The sequence below is a fragment of the Euprymna scolopes genome, chromosome 16, assembly GCF_053919585.1.
Source record: "Euprymna scolopes isolate OS-2025 chromosome 16, ASM5391958v1, whole genome shotgun sequence".
NCBI classification, from domain to species: Eukaryota; Metazoa; Mollusca; class Cephalopoda; order Sepiida; family Sepiolidae; genus Euprymna; species Euprymna scolopes.
Window position 1 is genome coordinate 112532963 of NC_136497.1, and position 16885 is coordinate 112549847.

Consider the following 16885-nt stretch of genomic DNA (forward strand, 5'->3'; position numbering starts at 1 on the left):
TGACGTACGCGAATAATTATTTTTCACGGTCTGTCTCTTTTTCTCTTGACAAAGTCAAGCCTGTTTTTTTTGTTTTTTTTTTCAAATCCCAGATGTTATCGAAATAAAGAAAAGCTTACACGGTATTTGCTAGTTGGTTTTGGACATTTAACTTTGCAGAAGAAAATTCTTAGCATAGGGAAAATGGCTTATGGTGAAGAAAAAACGAACCATTTTTCCCTTTCTAACAGACTTGGTAAGTGCGTTCAATTATTAAATAATTAACAACCTTCGCGTTTTTCGCTGTAGATTTTGGTAGCAAGTTTTTTTCCCGTCGCCAAATTACTATTGTAGTAATTAATTCGCTGTTAATCCTTGCGTATTCAAATATCTGTTGAAATGACGAAGGTGTTCTGCCGTAAAGATTTTATGAATCTTTATCTCAATCACTTTTGGTGATTCTCTGCAGTGACGGTCTTTTCGATTCCTTGTCGCCAATCTGTTGTGTCGTGGAACAACAGTGAAAATAAGAACAATCAAGTCGAGGTTCGGTTAAGGAACAAGTGTATTAACAATAATGTACAAAGATAGGAAAGCGTGTATATCTGCTGGGCACTCGGTTAGCAGTTGAAGTGTAGTCGCATCTCTCTCACCAGTGTTGGAATTACTAGCGCTATTTTTAGTACTAATCGGTGTAAATGCCTCTGTTCAAGGAAGGCCAGTATAACAGGAAGCTATGAACCTACAATTTTAAAGTATTGCATCACTTCCTTTTGAAAAGGTTTAAAACCATCTCTCTTCACTCATGCTAGACTATCAAGCCTTGTTAGAGGAAAGATTTTAAGAGAAAAATATTCTAAAAAATATATACTGAAATAAACTGTAATCCTTAAACGTGGGATTAGCTGTTTAATTTTATCACAGATTATTTTGCAACAGAAAATGTTGCTACAGTGGTAGAATGTATATATATATATATATATATATATATATATATATATATATATATATATATATATATATATACTAGCAAAAGTACCCGTCGTTGACTAGGTTCAAAAACAGCCTACAGAAAATGAACTCTGATTATGAAAGTATGATAAGTTATAAAAAGGAAGGGTTGTAAAGAGATAGCTTCGAATTTGGGGGTATCAAAACCAAAGCAAAATATCATGAAAGTAAAAATAAAATAGATAAACTCCATAATTTATTATACCATACCTGTTCACACTGAAACACTTATCACAATATTCTGTGGATCTATATTAAAAAACCTTGTTAAACTTTGTGACATATTTCCATTCTATGGAGGTTAGGTGCAAACGAACACCACATAATTTTATTATACCATATTTCTTCAAACTGAAACATAATTATCAAAGTATACTTACACAGATAGATATGAAAAGTCTTTATTAAAGTTTGTGCCTATTTCCATTCCATGGAGGCCAGGCGCGAACGCAGACCCCCACAATTTTATTATACCATTTAAGTTAAAACATACTTATCAAAGTATTCTTATGTACATCTATATCAAAAACACTTGTAAACGTTTTTTTTTTAATTTAAAATATTTTTATTTCCATACTTTGTAGACGAGAAGCGAATGCAGACCCCACAATTGTAATGAACCACCGTTCTGCCAGATCAAACATACCCATTCCTGTGTCTCGATACATCTTCTATCGAATATGTGTGCGTATGGGAAGGTTGATATACACTTTTAAAATGCATTAAAATAAATATGTACATTTTTTTTTTTTTTTCTTCTGCGAAACTACTCATTTTCCTGAAACATTCAAAGAAAAACGGCTAGCCAGGATCCACCCTGATACCTTGCTCTTTGATTATTATTTTCCCTATGCTAGGGGTTAAATGGTAGAAGCCTTTTCTTTGCGTAATAGTATTAGTATTCAAAATTAGTGCTGATTCTAAAAGTCTTCTTTTAGCTCTATCTATCACGTATTTAATAATTTTCGCTTGATCTAAATTAAATGAGTGATCGTGTTCTGCACAATGGCAAAAAAAAAATGTACATATTTATTTTAATGCATTTTAAAAGTGTATATATAGACATCAAACAACCTTCCCATACGCACACATATTCGTCCTTTCCCGACATGGGTTGGATTTTAAAAAACTGTCTTTTTTCGCACGATCTATGACTTTTTCTTTTATCACATTTTTATTTCAATTATCCTGAAGATGTCCTCTGAAACAAGGACGAAACGTTGATTTTTTAATAATTTCATTCGGTTTTTTCTATTTTTTCTTTAAACATAACTTCAACCACCGCTGGTATATTTTTTCATTCCTTATACATATATATATATATATATATATATATATATATATATATATATATATATATATATATATATATATATATATATATATATATATATATATATATATATATTAGCTTTCGTGTCTGTGTATAACTTTCCTACAACCCAAACCGTTAAACCAATCATTACCAAACCTGAGATGATGATGGTCCACCACCTAGGGATGGTGCACACCAAACCTGACATGACGATGGTCCCAGACGTAGGGATGCTGCACACCCTTTTTCAAGATTAAGGACAAAGGTCAAGGTCATAGTCTATTTATATATACTCTGCTACATCTCACACTACTGAACCGATCCTGACCAAACCTGACATGATGATGGTCTCACATATATACTCCTATGAGAATTAGGAGAAAGAAAGAGAGAGAGAAAGAGAGAGAAGGGAAAAAGAGAGAGGAAGAGAGGGAAGGTTAGAGAGATAAATAAAGAAAGGAAAAGAGAGAGATATAGAGAGAAAGAGAGAAAGAAAGGGGAAGAGAGAAGGATAAAAAATATTATAATACAAGAAAGACGATATTATTTCAAAGAACTTTGAAGCTTCCAATAATTGAGCGGCAAATGTTTGCAAATGCCATGTTCACCAAATGACCATTCGCTCAGTGGATGTGCCTTTCATCTTGTAATGATTTCAAAATAGATTCGAGAAGGCTTCTTATTGATTCAATAAACGACAAAGAAGTACAAAAATAATTCTTTAAAATGTATTTTCATATCTCATAACAATTTTATTTCGTGTGCGATCTGTAGAAAAAGCAATAAAAATTATTTTCCATTTTTCAGGACTGCAAAAAATTGCGGGAAAAATGTTTATTTCTTTTCTGATTGACATTATAATGTTTTGCAACGGCAGATAATATTATGCCTACAGGAAAAACACAAGAAGTGCATTTTATAACTCACCAAGTTAAATTACGAATGCACATATTTTGCAGGAAGTTATTTTACTATATTATTTTTTTTTCTGACTATTACTATCTTGATATTAATTTAGTTGTTCGTGCGTCCAGTGTCACAAAAAACATCATCATCGCAAACATTAATCAATGAGAAACGAATTACCTTCCTTTATAGTCACTTTCTATCAGCTAAAAATCATTAAAATCATTTCCTCTCCAAAAATTAAAAAAGAAACAAACAAACATGGCTATATGTTTTATAAAATAATTTTTATTCATTTTATTTATAATGTATTTAAAAATTTTTCCACTACCATGGAATTTCCACGGGTTCTGCTAGTTACTACTACTACTACTACTACTACTACTACTTTTATTATTATTATTATTATTATTATTATTATTGATTATGGATACGTGAAACACTATTGATGATGAAGGTTGCTGAGAATGTGGTAAGGCTTTTGGAGACAAGTATGGTTCCATGGAAAGCGGTGCTGACAGCAAACAGAGAGGAGATGGGGCAGGTTGACATTAAACGTGGGATATTTCAAGGAGATTCGTTATTGCCACCTCTTTTTGTAATGATAATGATTCCACTGAGAATCCTCTTGAAGAGAGAAAAACTGGGGTATAACTTTGGATCTGGTGACAGACGCCTCAACCATCTACTGTTTATGGATGATTTGAAAATATTTGGTAGAAATGAAAAGGAAATGGAGAGACTGGTAGAACTTGTGGGGACATACTCAGAAGACATTGGGATGGAGTTTGGGATAAGTAAATGTGCGGTGCTGGTGATGAAAAGAGGAGTAAAGGTTTATTCGAATGGAATAGTGCTGCCAAATGGAAAAAATCATGAAAGAAATAGGATATAAGTATTTGGGAGTGCTGGAGGGTGTAGGCATCATGAACAGAGAAATGAAGGAAAAAGTCAGGAAGGAGTATCTTAGAAGAGTGAAATTAATTGCAAACTCGAAGCTGTATGGAGGAAACCTAATGAAAGCAGTGAATGTGTGGGCAGTCAGTGTTTTGAGATAGAGTGCGAGAATGTTAGAATGGTCTGACAAGGATTTGCATGCCATGGATATCAAAACAAGAAAAGTTTTAGCAATGTTTAGTATATTTCACATTCGAAGTAGCGTAGCAAGGCTGTATCAAAAGAGGAAAGATGGTGGGAGAGGATTGAAAAGTGTAAAAGATTGTGTTAGAACCGAGGAGATGTCGTTGAAGAAGCATGTGGTTAGAAGTGAGGAGTGGATGCTTAAGGTTGTGGCCAATGAAGTGGAGGTATGTGAGACCAAGCCTGATTATGTGAAACGTATGGATAGAGAAAAGGCAGAAGAACTGGCTAGGAAGAAAATGCATGGGAGGTGTATAAGAGAGTTGGGGTGAAGTGTGCTGGAAAATGGTTTGAGGAGGTGCCTGATGAAGTGAGAACAAGTGAGGATGGCAAGGTAGAGGTATGGTGGGACAAAAGTGTCATAACGACCAAGCAATTGGAACATAATCGCCTGGATTTGGTCGTCATTGACAAGGTCTAAAAAACTGGCAGATTGTAGACTTCTCAGTACCCTGGGACAGGAATGTGAGAGAGAAGGAAAATGAGAAGTGGAGCAATTATGCTCCATTGGCCTTGGAGATAAGGTGTATACACAGGGTTAAAACACAAATAATCTCGGTCGTAGTTGGTACACTAGAGGTAGTATCAAGTCGTCTGGAAGGACAATTGAAAAAACTACAAATCCCCGATGTTTTAGGTGGCCTTCAAACCTCTGCAATTATAGGTACCACCAACATCCTTAGGAAAACCCTTGATCTCTGGAGCTCCTTGTTTGACGCCGGGATTAAGGGAAATCCTCTGGAAATGAATCCCATCCCTTTCAAGAGAGATGTTCATAAACGAAATCAGAATTATTATTATTATTACTACTATTACTAATCCAAAAACTGATTAGATATTTCTGGATTAGTAGTAATGCAGGTGCTAATTGTCTACTGTATAAGATGGAGTCCTGATTCCACATCTGGGGAGGTGCCACTCAGAGCATACAAAATCAACTTCAATATCTAGTGGGGGAGATGATCGCTTCTTGTCCTCACAGTCTCTTTTATGCAAAAGAAATGTTGTTAGTTTCTCTCTACTTTATGTTTATGTTATTGGTCAGTGCTTAACTGAGATCTAATGTAAAAAGTTCACTGCAAGAACTCGTCTGCCTACAACCCAAGCAAAAACTTTCCTTTCAGCAATTGGAGCCCTACTATGAATATAATGATACAATAGAGAGATGCTAGCAACATCTCTTCTGAGTGAAAGAGGCTACAGAGTTGAAACTACATCATCTTGCACTGGAAAGCAGAGTCGGTTTTGCATTCTGTCAAAATAGGGAAGAGTGCTTTGTGTGGAACTTGCCCAAATATAGTAACAGCAATACTCCATCTTAGTACCTGGCTTTTATAAAAGTAGAGAATTGCGTCAGGGGTTAGGTACTGTATTGAAACGTAGAGAGTTCAAATCATTTTCTGGCAAACTTAGCTACTAAATAAGCCTTTTTCTTCCTCTTTCGATTGAGGTCTATAGATAGTACAGAGACACTAGATTTATTAAGATTAAAAAAAAATACTGCATTCGTTTCCAATCCTCTTATAGTATTGTGATACATTCAATTAACAATCTCCTTAACCTTTATTCTTGAGTGACCACTTGGCCTTGATTAGTTGTAACTGATTATTATATAAAAAGACCTTTCATGAGAAATATAACTAAATAAGGACTCACTGTGTTAAGACATTATGTTGAACAAAGATGGCGGTGAAGAAGTAGTGCAGTCCCGATACTGAGTGTGAAGTAATTGCCAGTAACAAAAATGCAGTTCGTGACGTAGACAATGGCAAACTGATTGCATCCAAAATTCAACAATTTTTATAGTAGCTTTAAAACTTTTCATTGGTTGGTTATTATAACTTATGGTTATAAAAACGATTGTCGAAATCATTGGTGTCATACCCCTCATCACTTGTGGTGGGGAATGTGTCTCCTAGCGACTTCGGCTGCAGGGAGACAGGGTAGAGTACTCGTCAAGGATTCGTTCTTGACACTCAGCCCGACAGGTGAAGGGCCGGGAACCGACGCAGCACCTGTCGAACTGAGGTACACTGCTTGGGTACTATCTAGGAAGTCCACCCTCCCAGGCCTTGCCACCGGGCTTTCTGGTGGGGCAAGTTAATTGCTTGTCGTCTGAGGCGCCCCTACCGGGGAATGCCGACGGGGGGGTGCCCAGGCAATTTCTGTTGAGGCAAGAGTGCCCCTCCTTTAGGGGAGTTTGCCTATTCTGCACTTTCCGGCCTTGCGCTACATTTTGCTGTAGTGCACAGCGAATAAATATCTACCCCCCCCATTAGGAGTCAAAAACATTTAACACACCCCCTTTTTTGATATAATGGAAAAGTCCTTTCAGATTCAATATGGTTTTACTTGAGAAAAAGAAAAAAAATCAATAAATAAAATAAAAATAAATGAACAAATAAAATAACAATTTTTTTGTTTGTTTTTTGTTTGTATTTTTGTTTGTATTTTTTTTTTTTTGTTTTGGGGAATTTGTTTTTATTCTCATTGGTCAAAAAAGAATTATTAATATATTGGTATAATGTGTGCAAAAAGAAGCCATTTTTTTTGTAAATCACATTAAGTTTTTTTTTTTTATGCATATACATACAAATATAATCCTATTCAAATACATATAAATATATATACACAAACACATACAAATATACATTTTTTTTTTTTTTTTTAACAAAAACTGGAAACATTCTGTTTGGTATTAGTTGGTTAATTTGGTTAGTAAGATAAAAATGGTCGCAGTTTAACGTTGTGCCCGGGACAATATCAGCTAAATATTTCTTAGTGACGAGGATAGTGTTAGATTTGTTTTTTTTAGAAAATAAACAATAATTAAACCGGAAAAATCATCATTAAAGTTCAAAACGTACCTTAGATTATTTCTCCCCATCGGGCTGATCGGACCTGCCAAGTCAAAGTGCACAAGTGAGAGAATTTTCGTGGCCTTTTTGTCTTGTGTTTTGCTTACATATTTGGTCATTTTCCCTTGTGCGCAAACATCACAATTTGGGAGATCGTCTGAAGGTATTATTTTCATACCTTCGACTACATTTGGTAATTTTTTAAAACTCAGCTGTATTGCAATGTCCTAGAATTTTATGCCAGGTTTCCAAGTCGTGACAGGCAGTTTTTGAGGGAACCATGCTTTTTAAATAATATAGTCGGCCATTTTCTTTAATGTCAAGTACAGTTCCATTGGGATATATCAATTTTGACTTGTTTTAGCCAAACTTTATATTCACACCTTGTTTAATGGCAGCCTGCACGGAAAATATGTCTTGCTTGAATGTAAGTATGAACAGAGCATTTTTTAGAATACAGTTACAGATTTCACCTTTATTATTTTTTAGGGATATTTTAGCATCGCCTCTTTTCAAGACTATATCATTTATTTGACTACCATCAGCAAGTTCGACAAAATGACTTTGTGGATTAAAGTTTGAATCAAACTTAGTAAAATCAGATTCCTTGGTGACAACGTGTGTTGTAGCACCACAGTCTACAACGAAATTTTTAACGTTTGTGGTATTGTCAAAGTTACATGTGAATAGAAATGTATGTTCTGCATCAAAGTTTTTAACGTTTTTTATGGAGTCCATTTTTTAGCTTTTATATCGACATTGGAAACTTTTGTGGTTGGGTTGTCCACAATTATATCAGATAATTTTATTCTTTTTCTTGGGAAAATTACTTTTGGGGAAAACATTGGGGTGAGATGCGTAATTTGGTGGTGTCTGTTTCCAAGAAGCATTTTTGAACTTCATGATATTGTTAGAGTTATTATTGTCCACAAGCATCCGATTCATCTTTTCGTAATTGCGCAATGCCACTTTCAATTCGCTGAAATTTATGGGTTTGTCTTTCTGAGTTATAACAGTTGTAAATGGTTTAAAATCGGCTGGAAATCCCTTGAGGGTCATTAATATCAACAAGCTATCGCTTATTATTTCACCTGAGAATTTTAAGACATTGGCGGTTGTTTCTGCCCTTATAACATAGTCGGTAATAGTTTTATCCTTGTTACATTTTAGAGACATTAGTTCTGTATATAGTGATATAATTTTCGGTTTCCCTTTTGATAAATAATGTTTTCTTAATATGTTCAATGCTTTCCCTCCATCATCCAAGGCATCTCTTATAATCAGAGACAAACTTCTAAACTCTAAACATTGAATCAGTTCTGCTAAAACAGTCGCATTCTTTTCCAGAAATTCGGGGTCGTTAGGATTTACTGTTGGAGATTGTATCATTTTGTGTAGTTTCCGAATCCTTACCCCATAAATGTTACCTGCCACAATTCGAATTTAGATTCCAAACCGTCAAAGAAAAGATGATGGCTGGACGCATAACCTGTTAAGTGTTGAGACATTATGTTGAACAAAGATGGCGGTGAAGAAGCAGTGCAGTCCCGATACTGAGTGTGAAATAATTGCCAGTAACAAGGATGGTGGCGAAGAATCAAATGGTGGTTTGTGATGTAGACAACAGCAAACTGATTGAATCCAAAATTCGACAATTTTTATAGTAGCTTTGGAAGCTTTTCATTGGTTGGTTATTATAATTTGTGGTTATAAAAACGATCGTCGAAATCATTGGTGTCATATCCCCCAAACAAAAAACATCTAACAAACTGATTGTTCAACATATTTATTCTGCAAACCAATTTTTTAATTTCAAGCCGATTGTAAAGAAAGCCTCGCTGTCTTTCTTGCTAGAAGAGACGTTGCTAGTCTCCCTCTATTCTATTCGTATTTTCATGCAATGTGCTAGACTGAGCTGCAATCTTTGGTTCCGACTTGTAAAACAGTCACAGCAAAAACTCGTCTTACTACAGCAGCTGCAAAGAACTTTCCTTTCTTTCTTTGTGTACCTGACATCAAATACAATTTCTATTAACAGAGTTTCTTCCAAAAAACCTCACATCTGTGGAACACATTATCATGGAACTATTTATTTGCAGTCTACGACATTGTCATATTCAAATCTCATGTCAACAAATACTTATTATAAACGAGCCTCACAATTAATCAATTGTTATCGATTCTAGTCATTATATTTAATAGTCTCATAATATTCTTCATCATTCAATTGGTAATCTCTGTATTTTATTGATTATTCCTGGGTGTCTTTTCAACCTTTCTTTTTTATATTAAAAAATGCATTTCACTAACTGAATAACTTGAGTAGAACTATCTCAAATATACCATCTCTCCCAACACGTGATACTGCTTCATCAATCAGAGCCTCCTGTATCTTTCAGTCTTCAAAATCACTACTTAATTAAATAAGCTTTCTTCTCTGCTTTGAATGGATGCTGAATGGAGCAGAGACACCAGATTGATTAATAAAATAAAATAAATATTGAAAAATCAATCATCTATTACTTTGCTGTAAGGCATTTGCTTACATATGAATATATAGATTTATTTAAGGAAATAAATCATCTGCATTATCACATAATGGTGATGCTGCTGCTGCTGCTGCTGCTGCTGATGATGATGATGATGATGATGAGGAGGAGGAGGAGGAGGAGGAGGGGGGAGAAGAATTACAAAATATTTAAATATTTTATGTGCATGTGTGCACGTGGGGAGGACGGTCAAAACTTTAAAAATTCAAAGAAAATACCAACTAGCTGTATTTACTCAGAATGTAGAAGTCATTTTAATTTTCACTTTTTATTTGTACATTTTTTAAATTAAAGTACACAGCTCTTACTATATTTTTCAATTTAAAACGTGTTAGCCCTTCCCCTCGCTGATTTTATTTCTAGGTGATTATTTTAAAATGTTACATATTAGAAGTCGTCTGAGCCAGAATAAATTGTAGCTATTTTATACATTAACATTTTCACTCCTCATTTGTCAGAACTAAAATTAGGTCATTGGAAAGACTAAAAAAATTTTTAAAATGGGAGAAACAATCCAAGAAATGAATTTATCCATATTTACATCCATATATTGATATATATTACTGCATAAACTTAGACTGAGGAACCCCCACGTCCTACTATGCATGAAGCACTGAAAAAATATACCATTGTTTTTAATCGGAATCAGATCCACAGCGTCCATCCAGTTTCTTCTCATTGCAATCAAATCTCTCTCAATGGCCTGTTTCCAGTTCTTTTTTATCTTCCTCTAACTGCACACTGATAAATATAATAAGTGTGACAGAGATTATCTCTCTCCTCCCCTCTGTCTGACATGCTTTAGTCTCCCACCCTCTCCCCCCTCTCTCTCTCGCTCACACTTTCTCTCTCTCTCTAATTTTCGTTTCCATCTTCTCTGTTTCTTGCTCCTTATATTCACCAATCTAATTTTAGATCGGCTGTATATGATTTTGTATCTTTAGCAGAATAGAGTTCCACAGGTAGGGCATCACCTAATAGGTTTTCAATCAGATTTTGAATTTTATCAACACCTGAAGAAAGTCGGAGGTTATATCGACTGAAATGTTGTAAAAAATCACACTCAAGATGAGAACAGGAATCCTACGAATCCAAATAATATGAATAACCAATCTTCATCGCAAAAATTAAAAAAAACACCATATCAATTCGGTATGGACCCGAAATAATATAAAAATGGAAATATATAGAAAACCTCTACCAAAAACTGTCAAGGATGACTAACCACCTCACATTGCTATGCCAATATCATGATCTCGAGCTAGTGCTTAAGACAGAATCCACAACAACCGGCGGAAGAAACATATATTACAGACCAAAATTTTAAATGACCTCATCTCCTTCCTGGAGAGTATCTCGGACTGATGACAAAACCCGCATCCAAGAATATCTATAAGAAAGAATTTAAGGAGGTTAAATCTCATCAAATGAAGAAGTTGGAAAATCTGAAAGCTAAGGACTCCAGGTCCACCAATAAGAGCCACTGTCAACAAAAGTAAATATCAGGTAACTCCCTCTGAGGAATCAATTTCACCACAACATTAAGCGGATTTTGTACTTAGATATGATAACTCCAATAGAGGAGGCAGCCTTGAATAAACCCAAAGCACAAGGAGATGAACTAAGGTGGAAAGTGATTCAAACATTCGAGAATTCAAAGCCTCCAAAACAGAACTTCTATTAGCTGTGTGGTGACAGTGATATCATAATACTATCAGCAGACAAAGGTAATGCTACAGTGTTATTAATATTTCCAAGCAATTGGCAGATTTAATAGAATCTGGTGGCTATAGGATTATTAGACAATTATGGTACATGTATACGTATTTGTTTATTAGTCACATGTGTACTTATCGCAGTTTCTGTTTCTGTTATTTTCAGATCTTGATCATTGTTTAATCAACGAATAAAGATTGATAAATAGAGCAGACTCTTATTCATGATCAAGATACAGTGACAATCGCAACGATGCCTACAGTACGGTGTCCAATCCCTGATTGTGATTACATCACTGACGACCTGGATCCAGCTATCGTCGCAGCACTCATCACAGCTCACAGTGCCATTCACAGATCTGCTCCGACTGTTACTGCAACAATGGAGAAAGTCAAGCGACCCACTGTAACCGCTGCTGGCACAAGCAAGGACTGGACATCCTTTCTATCCTTCTGGACAGAATACATGACTGCAACAAAACTGAACGGTCAAGACAAAGTTATACATCTGCTCAAGTGTTGTGATGTGACGAACCTCTTTGCAGAGACCTCACCAGGACAACAGGTGGCAAACTAGCTGAAAAATCGGTGGACGATATCTTGGCTGCCATTCGTAAGCTGGCTGTTCGTGAAGAAAACAATGGTAGCCTGTGTAACATTGCATAATATGCGAAAAGACTGTGACGAGTCAGTCAGAAACTTCGGCGCACGTCTCAGGCGACAAGAAAACATTTGTAAATTTGTTATTGACTGTCCTAACTGTGACGCAAAAACTACACAGATGCAATTATGCGGGACGTTCGCACAGAAGGTGTTGTAGACCCTGTCATTAAATTAGACCTGCTTGGTGATAAGAATCAAACATGTCCCTAGAGGAATTATTCCAGTTCGTTGAAGCTAAGGAAGCAGGAAAACGATCAGCATCAAGGCTACTTGATTCACATTCGGTTGAGGTGGCTAGTTCATATAGAAAATCAAAGCAAACGCCAAGCACAGACAATCAAGTAATGTGCTCTTACTGTGGTAAACACGGCCATGGCAAGAGAAGTATTGCACAAATCCGTAAGACTCGGCGTCCTGCTTATGGTCATCGGTGTGAACTTTGCCATCGAGAACATCACCTTGAAAGTGTCTGCCACAGCAAGAACTACCAAAACATCAAGCACAACCAAAGCCACGAAACTATGACAAAGAAAGTGCAGTGTTTGATTCATTGTGCACGTTAAACTCTTCTAAGTCACAGAATGACAACACGAACACTACCGACACTCACAAGCAGAAGAGACAACAGCAAAGTGTCCCACTAGATTATCACGTTTACGACAGCATGGCAGACACATGGGTACGCAGAAACTCAAAACCTTAACCATTTGTGAAAATCACTGTGCAAGCCCTTCCCAAGGAGTATTCAACCTTCGGAATTGAGCTGTCAGCTCCGTCAGTGTTTGCAAATATATCTGCTATGGCTGACACAGGATGCCAGAGCTGCCTCGCCAGTCTAAAAGTGGTTCACCGCCTTGGATTGTCGACCACCCCCGCCTCCGAGTGCTCCACCATTCCCACCAGTAGAAGAGAATCGTTAAAAACTACAAGAGTACCTGCTTGATTACTACAGGTCTAGCACATTCAACACATGTGAACATCAGCCGCTGCCTCTGATGGATGGACCACCAATGAAACTTATGGTCGACCCCAATGCTGAGCCTCTCGTTCACCATACACCAGTGCCTGTCCCGCTACACTGGTGAAACACAGTTAAAAAAGACCTCGATCAAGATGTACGACTAGGTGTTCTGGAACCAGTCCCCATCGGGGAACCTGTCACATGGTGTCATCGAATGGTGATATGTGCAAAAAAGAATGGCCAGCCTAGACGTACAGTGAACTTTCAGGCGCTCAATGCTCATGCTACCCATGAGACACATCACACACCGTCCCCATTTTTTCAAGCTCGCTTGGTACCTAATGGCAAGAAAAAGACAGTCTTTGATGCTTGGAAGGGCTACCACAGTGTCCCTCTACGCAAAGATCAACATCTGACCACATTTATAACACCATGGGGGAGATACCAATACAAAACGGCGCCACAGGGTTACATAGCTTCAGGTGATGGCTACACAAGAGGGATGACGAGATCATGACTGATGTTCCAGACAAGACAAAGTGTGTTGATGATCCCTTACTGTGGGCTGACGACCTACAGGAGAGCTTCTATCAAGCTGTGAACTAGCTTGATATTTGTGGAAGAAACGGGATAACGCTCAACCCCAAAAAGTTTGTCTTTGGAGCAGATGTGGTCGAATTTGCAGGCTTTGAAATCACTCTCAATAACATCAGGCCCTATCATAGATATTTACAAGCCATCATGGACTTTCCAACCCCGAAGGACATCACTAATGTGCGATCATGGTTTGGCTTGGTGAACCAAGTCTCATACGCATTCAGCATGGCAGAGCGCATGTTACCGTTTCGTGATCTTCTGAAGCCAGGCACTCCCTTCCAATGGAACGAACACCTCCAAACACTATTCGATGAGTCAAAAGCTCAGATTGTGGAAGAAATTGAAGAAGGTGTCTACATCTTTGACCCCGATAGAACCACATGTTTGGCAACAGACTTGTCCAAATCGGGAATAGGATTCTGGCTACTACAAAAACACTGTGCATGTATCAAGAGTGAACCATTCTGCTGCCCAACTGGATGGAAGATAACACTCATGGGCAGCAGATTCACCCACCCAGCCGAGTCCCGCTATGCACCTATTGAGGGTGAAGCACTGGCAGTGGCAGATTCCCTAGACAAAGCCAGGTATTTTGTGCTGGGCTGCAAGGACTTGATCATCGCTGTTGACCATAAACCTCTACTCAGGATATTTAGTGATCGATCTCTTGAAGACATCTCAAACACCCGCCTGAGAAACTTGAAAGAAAAGACGCAAGATACAGGTTCCGAATGATCCACATTCCTGGAGTCAAACATTGTGCCACAGACTGTCTGTCACGCCATCCAACATGTGATGCAGAAAAGCTTGTCCTACCTGATGATATACCACAAGTTTACAATCACAAACATGCCGGGAGGAGTCATCAGACTGAACTCAACCTCCAACACCACAAGATAGGCATAGTCTCAGATGCAGTCACATCCCTGAACTCACTCAACTTAAAGTCAGTGACCTGGGACAGAGTCCGTACAGCCACAGCCAGCGACCCAGGTATGCTGCAGCTGAGTGACCTCATAGAGTAAGGCATACCAGAGCACCTCCATGAGGTACCAGAACCATTGAGGCAGTATTTCCAGTACCGTGAGGGCTTATCAACTGTTGATAGGGTCATCTTGTACAAGGATCGTGTAGTGATCCCTCCTTCACTCAGGCAAGAAGTACTGGATGCCCTGCATTCTGCTCACCAGGGAGTCACATCGATGACAGCTAGAGCTGAAACATCTGTATTCTGGCCAGGAATCACTCCGGACATATCTACTCTTCGTTCAAGCTGCCAACAATGCAACCGTAATGCGCCATCAAATCCAAGTGCTCCACCAGTTCCACCAATGAGCGCGGATTATCCATTCCAGTGCATTTGTGCAGATTATTTCATCTACCAGGGGCATCATTACAATTGTGGAACAATCAGCTGTTGGAGCCAGTGGACTCGTGACCTGCCTCAGACGGATCTTTGTAACTTACGGGATTCCTGATGAACTCGCATCTGATGGCGGCCCGGAATTCACAACCACAACCACAACCACACGACAGTTCCTCAGTGACTGGGGCGTGTATCACAGTCTATCTTCAGTAGCATTTCCTCACAGCAACGGCAGAGCAGAGGTAGGTGTCAAGACAGTAAAGTGCCTTCTGATGGACAACACAACACCGACTCGTTCCAACGGGCTATGCTACAGTACAGGAATACACCAGACAGAAACACAGAACTCTCTCCAGCCATGTGCATATTTGGCCGACCAATTAGGGATATCATCCCTATTCCACTTGGGAGATACAAGCCTCATCCAACTTGGCAAAGCACATCTCTTGCTCGTGAAGAAGCATTACAAAACAGGCATATGCAAAGTGCAGAGAGATTATCTGAGCATACCCACAGACTACCGCCATTGTCGGTCGGAGACCATGTTCGTCTCCAAAACCAAATTGGGCCTTTCCCCGCAAGTGGGACAAGACAGGGGTGGTTGTCGAGGTTCGTCAGTTTGACCAATATGTTGTGCACATTGATGGTTCGAGACGGGTTACTCTGCGGAACAGGAAATTCTTACGCAAATATATTCCAATGCAGGTTAAACCAAAGAGACTCACCATAGACTCGGATGTAGGACTACGCCAACCATTAGCTTACATGCCACAACCTGTAGTACCAACTGCTGTGGTTCTGGGCACAGCTCCAAGACCTAACATATATGTGAAACATGTCAGTAGGCTACCCGACAGGTCACCTCCGCCTGCAAACTTTCCAACCATGGCACCATCGTGTGAGACGCCTGCACATATTCCGGTGCGCCAGAGTGGCCGTCTACTTACATACACGGAGCCACAATCCCCAGATGTCAGGCCATTAGACCTTCCTGTTGGACCCCCTCGGGTTGAAACGGATCATGTCCTGTCACCAACAGTTGAGGCTACACCTACTCCGCCGAGACGCTCCAGCCACGTGAAACATGCCCCAGAGTGGCAAAAGGACTTTGTTATGTGAAAAAACACATAAATGACATTCATGCACTCTTAGTGCACATCAGTTGATTCCTAAGAGAGTGGAATCTACCCATTTACACTATACCCAACAGTTCCATATGTTTCTTTGTTTTCAAGTTTTATATAAGTCTTTTTCAATCAGTAAGTCCAGCATCTCACGCCAACATACATATGGCTTCCTTACTAAAAGACTGGAGGGGAGATATAGGATTATCAGACAATTATGGTACATGTATACGTATTTTTTATGAGTCACATGTGTACTTATCGCAGTTTCTGTTCCTGTTATTTTCAGATCTTGATCATTGTTTAATCAACGAATAAAGATTGACAAATAGAGCAGACTCTTATTTAGTGGCTACTGTACAGTGAAAAAGAATTTGACCTTGAAAATGGAAAGGAAGCTGTCACAGATTCTCAGTAAGAACAAGGACATAATGCCACCTGCAAAATACAGACGGTTAGTACAGCATTACAGCAAGCTATTACACCTATACAGCCTCTCTAAGATTTATAAGGACGGTATTCCATTAAGACTCATTGTCAGCACTCGAGGTTAAGCATGCCATCCATTGAGCCAATTCCTGTTATATATAATCACCCTAATCATTGGCAAATCTCCATTATATGTCAAGAATTCAGCACACTTCGTGTAAATAATCAACAACGCTCCAATTCATTCCAACCAGATAGTGAGTCTAGATGTA